Raw genomic sequence first — 12,278 nt, 5'->3', positions numbered from 1 at the left:
TCTTTCGAGAGACTCACCTGGAACCCAGCTGAATCTCTCGTTTGCGATGTCCTCAGGCAACTGAATGTGCTGCACCAGGCCGCCTCATGTTTTAGTCGCTATGATATTTGAAATATCGCGATACATGTATATTTTTAATGTTGCCTGAGAACATTATAAACGAGAGATTCAGCTGGGTTCCATGTGAGTCTGTCGAAAGAACCAAATTAGTTTGCAAATGAGTGTATATTCGCTAATTTTGTGCAATTTGGTTTCAGGTAGAACATAAGGTTGACGGAAACTCGTGGACTGCGACCCTACCTGATGAGCCCCAAGAAGGGCGATACCGGTCGTGGGCTGTCGACGGATTTTCAGCAAGCTTATGAGTGGTAGATTTCAAACTCTAATATTCGTTCATATTCTTACAGTTCATCAAATTTCACTCTGCACTGAAGCAATCACACTTGTGGCGGGAAAATTCTGGTGGAATACTCTTCTAGCATCACTGGGACCCGGCGATGCCTGGATGGGGCTCAAAAGTATAGAGTGGTTTGCTGAACTCAATTGCCCGTCCGTTTTAACCCACCAGGAACACGTCGCGACTTTCAGAAATTCAATTCCATTGTGTGAGAACTGAGCGCCGCTATTTATGGTCACTAAATGAGAGATTAATGTGGCCAGGCCACAAAAAGCTTAATTCTGTCAACTCTATAACGATATGCATGTACTAAGTATGATAATCAACAAGGATCATAAATCCTAGTTTTCGCACGATGCACAGCTACACAATCTACATTATAATGATTTTTTACCTGATTTATTTGGGCTTATTAATGGCTTTGGGCTGGTAATGCGAATTCCCTAACTGTGAGAGTTGACACATGGGTCGATAGCACCTTCAGTTAAAGAAATCGATCGTAAAATCAAGAGACTGAGCTGTATTCGTCAAAACATATTAGTGAGCAAATGAGAATAGTTGGCAAATTCCGTTCAGTTTAGCTTCAAGTAGAACAATAATGTTGGCGAAAACTAGCGTCGAGAGCTTCGACTACTTGATTAGCCCCAAGAAGGGCCAAGCCGATCGTGAGCTTCGTAAGAGTTCTCAGCAACCTCATGAGCAGCGCCGATTTGGGTCACAGTGGTGTTCAAACAACTTGAAGCAACCTATTAGTTAAGTGCCCATGGGCTACGTGACCTCAAAATTGCTTAATATTGAGTCATTGAGTATGGGATGCTTGGCACAGGTTTACTTTAAATCTGAAAACTCAAAAGTTGTGAGATGAGGTTAAATTTCGCTGATGATAATTTATCTGAAACCTGTACCCCTTTCCACATTAAAACGGATCAAATATTACTCAATCGTTTTTGGCTACACGTTATGCCTGGCAAAACAACCTTCAACTTTCGCTGCTACCTGATTGGATAGTAGGCTTTTTGTGGTAAGCGGACACTTTATCCTGGGCATTACTCCCCCATGCATTTTATTCTGGCATTCGAAGTCTCGCGTGCTACTTCCGGGAACATTACATTGTGATAGAGTCCACCAGAAGACATTACATTCCCGAAACCACTGAATGCAAAAATGTGAGTGTCCAATTTTGTCGTCTATAGTATAGGAAGTTTAGTGTACGTAGAAACCCGGGTGAGGGGAGGGGGCGAGAGCGCGAATTTACTAACTGGAAGGTCCGTGGTTCGAACCTGATCTCTGCCTCTCGAATTCCGCTGTCCAGACTTGAGCAACCTGGCAGTATTTCAGCCCGCGTGGTGCTTCCTTCGGCTGGAATGGCAGCTGAAATGTTATTTCTCTTATTTATTACGTGGAAACCCGAACCGCATGCGACCATATAATTACTTTCACCACTAAGGTTTTTTCTTGGCAAAGGAAACCGGGGAATTTGCTTTAAAATTTAAACTATTACTACGGACGTGGCCTGGTACCATGACCTTGCGTGCAGAAAGTGCAAGCGTTTTTCTCACAGGTGGTGACCAGAGACCATGGAATGTTCAACCTAGTGACTAGATTTCAATTCCTTCCAAAGCAACTGCCGAAACATATGACTCGTCAATTGAATGTCCTCGATAGAACGAGTGAAACAAACAGCAATCAATAAAATGGCCTGATCAATGCTCAAGCATGTGATACTACTGTACCTGGTCTCAGTCCGTGATCTTGTTTGTCCGTTCGCCAATGACTTTATCACTGACCACCAACTTCATCAGCACTCCCTACAGTTATAATGACTCTATTCTGAAAGCACCATCATCACTGTCAGCTGTAATATACTCGTTCTTGTCGTACAGTGGTTGTAGCTGCCCCATGATTCCGTTCACCAATGATTTAGGCAGGTGGGTTAGGTAGCTGAGCATTGGAGACGGGAGGTGATAAATTAGTGCCTAAATACAGCACTGTAGGTAGACTGTTAAGTGGGGGAATTGGGAAGAGACAATTGAAAGCAATATCTTGCATGCAAGAGCGCCTTTGAGGGCGCGACTGGGCCATGTCTGGCAATGTGTCTAACCATTGATGTGGACCGTCTCGGGATTCCAATCCAGGAAGATGGCAATTACCAGTGTGGCTGAGTTTGCTGGTAATGGCTTTCACACTTTGTTGCCAAGTCATTGTTTGACCGCCTCTGGCTCTCTTCTACCCTTCACGCGATTGTGCAAAAAGAGCCCTTCGAGGAAGTCGGTCGACTGGCATACGCAGCACCTGACCAAGCCAGCGAAACCTATGCAGTGTGATCAGTTCATCTAAAGAGAGTGGGTTATTTCTCTCGAATACCATTAGACGTACTTCATCATTGCTGATCCGGTGTTCCCACCAGACTCGGGCAAGGCTCCGAAGACATCGATGTTCAAAAACTGAAAGTCTTTTGACGTTCTCAGCGTGCAGCGGCAAGGGTTCTAATCCGCAAAGTAATATGGAGCTCACCAAGTTTCCCACTTGAGTAATAAAGTAAATCCAGAGGGAGAGCAATTATTTTTCCATATGTTCCCGTATGTTCAACACACAGCCAGATATTCAATCACTACTGTCAAAAACCATGACCGCTGAGGACGTTAGAAAGTCGAGAGGTTAAGCTTCCGACGACAATGATTCTGGTGACCATTCCGGAATTCATTGCAAGCCGCATAACTTATTGGGGTGGAATAAAGCCCGATAGACTGTATTTTTCAAACGGTGTGTTGATCACGTTTAAACCATATTTTTGACGTCTTCTGGGCATACTTATAGACGGAGCAAGGTTCGATACACAATTTTGAACAATGTACCAACCAGAGCCGTGAACTGTCACCGTTTAACTAATCAAGATGGTGCACTCGAGGGCATTTCAAAAACTACACACGACAAGCAGAATAACGTACAAAAATCGCGTTCAGTTCACTTTCGTCTCGCTAAACAACATCCTAGTAGGAGTGATAAGCTCTTCCGCATTGATTGTTACAGTGACTTTGCTAAACGTGCGGTGGACAGCGCGTGATGTGTACCATGTGACCTGACGCGTAGTACACTACCACATGACTAGAAATAAAAGTGTAATTTCCACGAGTCGGTTGGTGTGCACAATCCACCTACGGCACGACACGTACCTCCGAAATTCCGAGTGCCTCGCTCAGGTGTCGGAAACACCACCAAAACACGCACTCATTTGCACACGTTCAGCGAAGAAAAAAACACTCAGGCGAATCTCTCCCCTCGTCTTTGAGTGTGTAGTCTCGTGATTGATCGGCAGTGGATGTGACTGTACTGAAACTGGCACGGGTGTCATTAGCCCTAGATCCGGGACGACCTTCAATGGGCTCAAACCTGGTTGGATATTCGAGTGACCTTGTCGGGGCTTGGATAGAAGCTAGACACATCCTTTCCTCCATAATTACTGCTCCAAGGTTAGGCGAGCTTATTCCTAAGCTTTCGTATTTGGGAAACAGTATGAGACAAACACTCATCCTCCCTTCAGTGAAGGCATTGAGAAAACTTCCTTGTCCATATCATGGAAAATGTATATATGGTAGCCGATCCCACTGCTTAATATCACAAGTAACATCTTGAAGGTTTATGGTTAAGTTTGGTAACTACGAGATAGCCGTTTGTCTATTTTCTGTTACCTCCTAGTTTCGAGGCACTTCACTTCCCATGGACCGAAAAACGCTTCGTAACGATAAAAACTAAGCAGTATAGAACACAGTGTAGCTCACCTGCATAGTAGTTTATCAATCGTTTCATCCATGTTGGATATATCTCGCGGTCCGAACGCCATTCACCACCATTCAGTTGCCACATCAGATCGATCACATGCTGTCAGTTTATACAACATTCTCCATCGAATCTCGCACTTTATCAAGAACCTTTCAAACCAGCTTTTTGGCTAAAGCTGTTCTCCGAGTACAAAGCCTCTCCTTGCAGTACTTTCCGGAACTTCAGTGCTTTCTCTGAATGAACTTTGCAAACCATGTTTTCCGGATGGAGGTGTTTCCTTGCACGGAACTACTTGCTCTAGGCACTTAATCCCCCTTCCTAACGTTTTACTTGTTCCGAGCTGTGCTCCTTACCTGACAGTGGCTTACCTCCTATTCCCTTGTAGTTCGGATGTTCCCCTTTTCTTGCCCGTCGGCAAGCAGAATAACAGTCGTTTCAGGCGACAGGAGTCACCCTTGGATCACGACAACATTAGCCACGTCATCTGACCACAAACGAGACTAGCTAAATTGCCCTAGATTACTAAAGTGAGCTCACAAGTGAGTTCTCAAAGTGAGTTTATGCAAGAAATTAGGACGTATTCTACATTTTTTGGTGTGGGGCATCCCTATCAAACAGAAATGCTGTATCCAAGTGCAAAAATCAATAAAACAGCAAATAAGTAAATAATCAATAAATCAATAAATCAATAATCAATAAATCAAATCCCCATGGTGTCTCTCCGCTGAAGTCCTCTCGTTAAGTGCAACGAACGCGCTCAACGGCGACATCCTGTTGCATTTGGCTAGGATCTCTTCTGTAGCTGTGACGAGAGTTGCTTCACACGAATTTTCTCTGATCAGAATTTCACTGAAAACAAGTCGTTTTTTGCATGATTATTAAAACAGTAGCCGAAAAAGGTCAATCCCCTTCTATCGTGCTGCGAAAGGATTCATGGTTGCAATCTAACTGTTTGATAATGAAAGCATGCTTGTTCTGCCATATTTCAAATGCTCTAGCGTTTCAATTCATCACTTTGGGCTACGAAGCGCTGAATCTTGCTTCGCAAGGTCGCATCGCGGTCGATTTCCGTAGACCTAACACGCACGTGCGTTTTCATTCTTACCGGAGTTCATCGGCTCGGAATGGAGGAAGCAAAAACTGACGGCCCTATTGTTGAGAATTTCAAGCTGTTTCTCATAAAACCAGGCAACGGTTGACCAATTAGAACAGCTGAGGAATTTAAATTAGGTGTGTGACTTTTTGTTTTAACCAGCTGTTGTGAGAATAAATCAATGGTTGGCCAAAAAACCAAAGGCTTGATAGATCTACTTGGACTGGACCAAAATTCTTTTTTTTCCTTGGTATATTTGCCATACATGTGTGTTAAATTTCCCATGATTAATGGTCCAGAGAGGTTAGAAAAACTAGACAGAGTTATAAAGTAAAAAGACGTCAGTAAGCAACTTTTAAAATGTTGTCTGGTCTGGAACTCCAATCGGAAGACGGCTGTCCCTGAAAATGTGCACTATTACAGCCTTTTCGTGCGTTAACGTGACATCATCACGTGTTCTTTTACGTCAGCCTACAAACGCCTTAGCAGTTTGTCAGCTGTGACAGAATTAAGCCTTAATTTAGTACCACTGAAGATTGTTTCTGTAAATTTTTCGAGATGATTGGACATAATCGATTAGAGTACCCAAGCCTTGCTGCCAGAGGACTTCAAGAAGTGGTTTGAAAAATTTACTTTTGTTCAGCACTGAGGTACAGTTTACCAAGGATACGAAGTACACTGGTCACCCAATTAGAAAACGATTGGCTGGTCCGCGAACTGCACTCATTCGCCTACCAGTTCAACTTTCGTGGGTGACTTGCCGGAAACCCAGATAAACCTCCCGTTTTGATTTCTGCTGCATCAAACTGCTTCATGATTCAGTGGATACGATATTCGAGACATCGCAGTACGTTGTCTAAGCGTAAGGTTTGCCAGCTCACGGTCCACTAGTTTGACCGTTTTTGGGGCTAATCAGGTAGGCGCGAACCGAGTTTCAGTCAACCTTATGTGCCAGCTGAACCCAGATTATACGGAATTCAGAATTGTTTGATTCAATTTCATTCTTCGTGTATCAGTGACTAGGTTACTGTGGAGTTCGTGCAGCGGATTTTTGACGACTTAGACCCTAGAGACAGTTTTGATGAGGAAACATTGATCCCTCGCTGGAAGACAATCAGATAATATAAAATAACATAGAAGGAATAGATGAGCTAAAATGAACTGAGGATTGCTCACTGTAAATGCACACGTGATATCTGTTTCCTTTTTTCTTTCGTTGCCCAGGCGTGGTTTGCTTTTTGGATAGCCCCAAAAGTGTTTGGAAAAACTTACACAACTCGTTCGGCCGTTTGAGTAACGGCGTTTAGATCAGAAGCTGAAGCTGATAGGTGAATATGGGCTTCGAAACAAACGTGAGGTGTGGCGGGTGAAGTATAGGCTCGCCAAGATCCGAAATTCCGCTCGCGAACTTCTGACACTGGACGAGAAGGACCCTCGAAGACTATTCGGAGGTTCCGCTTTACTTCGCCTGCTGGTAAGGGTTGGTGTGTTGCCTGAGGATAAAATGAAGCACGATTTGGTCATGGGCCTTATAATAAAAGAGGTGCTTTAGCGCCGGTTGCAGACGCTTGTTTTTCAAACTGGGGCTTGCCAGGAACATTCACCTCGCTCGAGTCAGGATTCGGCTCAATCAGTGAAAACAGTTAGTTTACTGGAGCACAGAGCACTGAAAACAGACAAACGATATGTGTCTAGATGCTCCGAAATCCCACTGATATTTCTGAAGTTGATTATCTTAGTTAGAACTATTAATAACTGTTCAACTTGCCGACGAAAGTGTGATTCTTTGGTTGATCTGTGTCAGTTTAACTCCAGGAGAGCGTGACTCTCGTAATTAACTCTCAGACACATACAATCTGTCGTTTTCAGGGAACAATCTGAATGCGATTACACTGCAACCAATCTCAACCACAGGCATCAGACTGTACTCAGAAATGTCTCGTATCAATAACCATATCGATAATGGCACACCTTCCATGCGACAGTTCCGAAAGTGCGGCAGTAAAGTTCACCAAGAGAGTAATCTCAGGTTAAGCGTGGATTGTATATTACCTGTAGTTGTTCCTTTACTCTGGAGTGTCCCATTTTCCAACTTTAATTTATATGACGTTCGTGAGTGACATCACTTTTAGAAAAGAAGCAAGACTTGTTATTCAGCATAACACTGAAATTACGCGTGTTTACTCAACTGAGATGACGCTGCGTACAACATGAGCGAGTGCATGCTACTCTGGGCAGATGAAAAAGTGACCTATGCATACGCTCTCCTTGTAACACATTTCCGTATGAGGTAACCTCATTTCCGAATGGGCGATGACCTCAAGTCTTTGATCCGGGGAAATGATATCTCTCACACAGGGCCATCGCCTCTTCCTTCAACCTCTCAATAGCAGTAATAGGCAACGCAAGGCTAGCGACTCTGGATTCGGATATATTTAGCTGTCTTAGCTAATGGATGAACAAAAAACCTAGAATCTCGTACCATAAACCCCATTCGTGGTGAGGAACGACCCAGCGATTTCTGCGTTGCTTCAGAACAGTGCAACGATCATTTAAAACTTGCACATAGCACGAACACTTGAGATTGCCGACCAATAACACAAGATCATCAGCGATGTTCACGTGAAATTAGCTATTTCAGATTTATCTACGTTCTTGACCTAAAAACGTCATCACAGATTTCGATTGGTTAAAGAAACCGTGGTCCCTATATAGCTTTCCGAAACCCGATTCATGGCATCCGCAAAGTCACACTTGAAGAAAGACCAATAAACTAAAACTTTGGGATTAAAACTCCTCGTGAGTTCAACAAGCGCAATTTCCAATGTGGATTCTCGCAAACCTCGTACAAATTCTGCCAACATCCTGATTGACCATCCCTTGGGAATAAAATATCAAGTGTAATCACGACGCTCGAAATTCACATCACTTAATTAACATTCTTAAACGCTACAAANACATCACTTAATTAACATTCTTAAACGTTACAAAATTTGAACCAACGAACGAAGCCTTATCGATCCAGAACACACTGCATTTCAAATTCCCAATGGATCTGCATCAAATGGCATATTGGTAGAGCCGCCCTGCACACGCGGACGCATGCATGCATGCATGTATGCATGTGCGTTTTCGTCCCATATCGCTGTATTCCTGGCCGGCTCGTAGAAAATTCCGTTCCTTCTTTTCGTTCAAAGCCAGAACGGTCAGTGGACAAAAGAAGAGCTACAGAGTTGAGATAGAGGGTGCATCAACACCGCTCATCAAAACACGATAGACTGGGATGAGTGCAGTAAATGACCGGCATTCGACTAACTTCATTTGAGAAGTCTCCAAACAAACTTATGAGTAGTGTGAAGAAAAAATATTACAATATCTCGAATATCGTGCTAGCTATAAAATGAGATGCCTTTTGCGCAGCGCATCTGGTTGAAGAATAGCATAAACGAAGGACCCCTCTGGCTCTCCCGTTAAAGCCGAATCAATTTGCAAATAAGAATAATTCGCCACTCGCGTAAGTTTAGAAGACCACGTCGAGTTGGGGACTACGAATACTTCCTGAGTCCCAACAAAAGCGAAGCCGGTAGGGGGCTGTTAGTTTTCAGCAAACTTATTAGTAGTATGCTATGCAAGGAAAACAGATGTGACGTTGGCTTTCCGTTTTCATTTTGTATCCTACTGTGGAGACTTAACCTGTGTGTGTAATCTTGAACACGGCAGAATATGGTGATGTGTTACTTGCATGGAAGTTGAAAAGAATTGTATTCATCAATCCACAAAAGAAACTGAGGGCCTACCTCTTAAGGTATCTTATCCCTACATGTCTATCCACCGTCATGCGGATAGAATAGGTTAGACGTCATGTGACCTAATATTTCAAGATATTGCGTCGTATTTCCAAGACAGAAATGAAGTGATCTTGAAGAGCCTTCTGCTTGGCGCGGCGAAAAGCTCACTGGAACAAATCAAGATTCATTCGATGTTTAATCCCCATTTTGATTTCGGAGCACTCGGGCTGAAAAATTACATGTCTGCATTCCATTCCTTTTTTGCCCTTCAACAATCTGGCCGCTGAGTATCCAATACAGAGACATGCTAGCAGTTGCTAACTGAAATGTCTAGACTTGCTTTAGAAAGAACCGCTGTCGTGGAACTGAATAGGTGCTAATTTGTCAGAGGTATGATCTCTTGTAGTGCCATGATGGGAAAAAATAACAAGGTCGGAGCAGTAAAATAGATTGAACAAGAATATTCACATTTAATTCACATTTAATTCACATTTAATTCTATAGATGAACTGAATAAAACATATTAGCGTTGGCATCTCTGATCGACTTGTATTGTTCCCATGCGATGGGCTACCAATCAGTGCCCATACTTACCTCATGAGAGTAGGTCAACCCCACCCGGCACATTAATTGGGCGGGCGGCCAAGAATAGCTGAGGACACTAGAACCGGACTCACTGAATCGATTTCGGAGAATAAAGACCACGAGATCGTTTTGGCCTTCTTCCTTTCGTCCTGGAGGATGTGAAAAGACTATGGGTTGAAGCGATAGCCAGATATCGTGGATGTTAGCTTATCGAACTTTTTCAATGAGCCAATGCCAACACGGCGGACATTTGATGTAAAGCAAACGGATTCAACAACTACCCTACTATGTAAAAGAGACAACCCTAATGGTGTCCGCTACAGTTACTTTGTTCCCTGTGCAAGAATGGCTTGCTTTTTGGATGGACATTCATCTAATGGGTTTACCAGTCAGCTATTATTTTGACTGAAATGTCCAACCCTGTGGAAACAACTTTACTTGCAAAATAGGAGAGACTGCCTGGACGCTACACTTTGCCCACGCGTCAACAAAACTATTATGAAGTCATTATTAGGATAAAAGTTGCGGCGAAACTACTTATAAGGTTGCTGAAAACAATTTGACGATCCACGACCGGTTTCGCCATTCTTAGGGCGTATCAGATTTGCGCAGTGCCCGATTCAAGTTTCCATCAACCTCACCGATCCTGTCGAACCCAAATTGGACAAAATTCGTCCAATACTCTCATCTGCACACTAATTTAGTTCTAACGAAATACCTAACGGAAGCTAGACTCTACCGTTGTTTGAAAGATCCCAGCTTGACGTCGGGTGAAGCGAGCATAACATAGCCCACAGTTTTCGCAAATTTTTGATCGCACCACACAGAATTCCTGATACAGCCCGAACCACTGCACTATCAGCGACGAAGTTTCGGGGTATCCGTTTTATTGATAACTTTTCTAGTTTTAATGATAAAGTTACCCCGACACAGATGAGCTCCTGATATTTCTCCCCTCAGAATGCGGAAAGGATTAGTGAGCGACAGATCAATGAACTAAAGATTCCACCAGCGAAATTTTCATATCCTCAGAACCTCTGTTAACTCAGGGAGAACAGAACGAATATCTTTGAAACAGTTTGAACCCCCGTCATCAGCTAGTTGGTCACTTTTCGAGAAACCTTTCCAAAACCGCTTCTATGGATTCAGCTGCATTTGTGTGATTACTGCTCCAGAACAGCTGCCTCCCCAGACCTCAGCAGTTTTGTTTGAATATTGTTGTCGCAGATTTTGATAAAAGCAGGCCTCTTCGTCCAGCCCCAGTTTGTTCAGGCAAATTCATTACTTTATGCAATTCCACTCTGTTTCCTAATCCCTCATTTTCATTCACTGTTTGACTGTTTACTTGTAAGTTCATTACTTTATGCAATTCCACTCTGTTTCCTAATCCCTCATTTTCACTCACTGTTTGGCTGTTTTACTTGTAAGCCATCGGCCATCATCTATTCAGTTGTGTTCTTGCATAAATTATCCAACTCTGGGATAAAAGTAAATGAGACAATGGAATACGGTTTCGGTGAATGGAGAGTTATCGCAAACGGCTTAATTGATCCCTCAAGATTGATTGGAGTTCCCGGATGCGCGCAAAAGACGGACACTAGATTAGATCATAAAATTCTTTTATTGCTGGACCACAAGTTTGTGTGTGAGTGTCACTCAGTTCGGACTGGAGTCCGAACGTTTGATCCATTGTTCCTACTAGCCGCGATTACCAAAAATACCCTGGATTGTGGGACTTCCAAAGCCGTAATCTACGATAATCGTTTAGAATTTCCCGACAGACAAGAACCGGCGCCTATTTCCCATTGAGAGGTGATCGGTATGAATTTGCCCAAACTAAAGGTTGCCCCCAGGTTGTTCATCTTGCATTTGCCCAGTTTCCATAGATATTTATACACCAATAGGAGGAGTCTGATCAGCGCTCACGATTCCCGTCTACCCACTTTGGTTTCCGGGTTGAGCATGGAACATTCCATGAATGTAAACGAAATGTGTTATCATTCCAGATGATACATTAAAATGAGGAAGCAGGCGAATCACTTTTGAGTTAACGGGCAATGAAGATTTAAACAAAGGATTGTGCGGCCTCGTGCTCCGCTGCTCAAAGACGAACCGATAACGTTGCTTGAAGCGAAGGATTTTTACCGACGTCGCTCAGCTTAGCGAACAACTCAAGCGTGACCAGCATTGCATATAGCCGACGACAGAACTGAGGTCGGTCTCCCGTGAATTGAAATTCAAAATCAGATTTGAAATTTAAACTTCCATTTATGATCAAGTGAAATCAGCTGTCGGCAAGCTTTTGTCGGTTAAAGTGAGTTACTTGAGCCGTCCATTATCAAGGGCAACAATGGAAACCTGTCCTTCAGAATGGCGGATTTCCTGCAGGCAACAGAGGATCAGCAGCTCACAGGCATATTCCCTCTGTGATATTCGCTCTTCCATGGGTGTTATCTTAGATAAAAAACGGTCGTAAAGGTTCACCTAATCAACTTTTATGACCGCCTAATGAGGCGAACCTGATGGGCCCCAACCAGGACGAAACCGGTTGTGGGCTGTCGAAAAATTTTCAGCAACTTTGTGAGTAGTGCATTACGAATATACATATATCGCGATATCTCGAATATCGTAGCGA

This window comes from Opisthorchis viverrini, assembly GCF_000715545.1.
Source record: "Opisthorchis viverrini unplaced genomic scaffold opera_v5_6, whole genome shotgun sequence".
In the NCBI taxonomy this organism is placed as follows: domain Eukaryota; kingdom Metazoa; phylum Platyhelminthes; class Trematoda; order Opisthorchiida; family Opisthorchiidae; genus Opisthorchis; species Opisthorchis viverrini.
The sequence above is the reverse complement of the archived record's forward strand: the minus strand, read 5'-3'. Positions refer to the sequence as shown.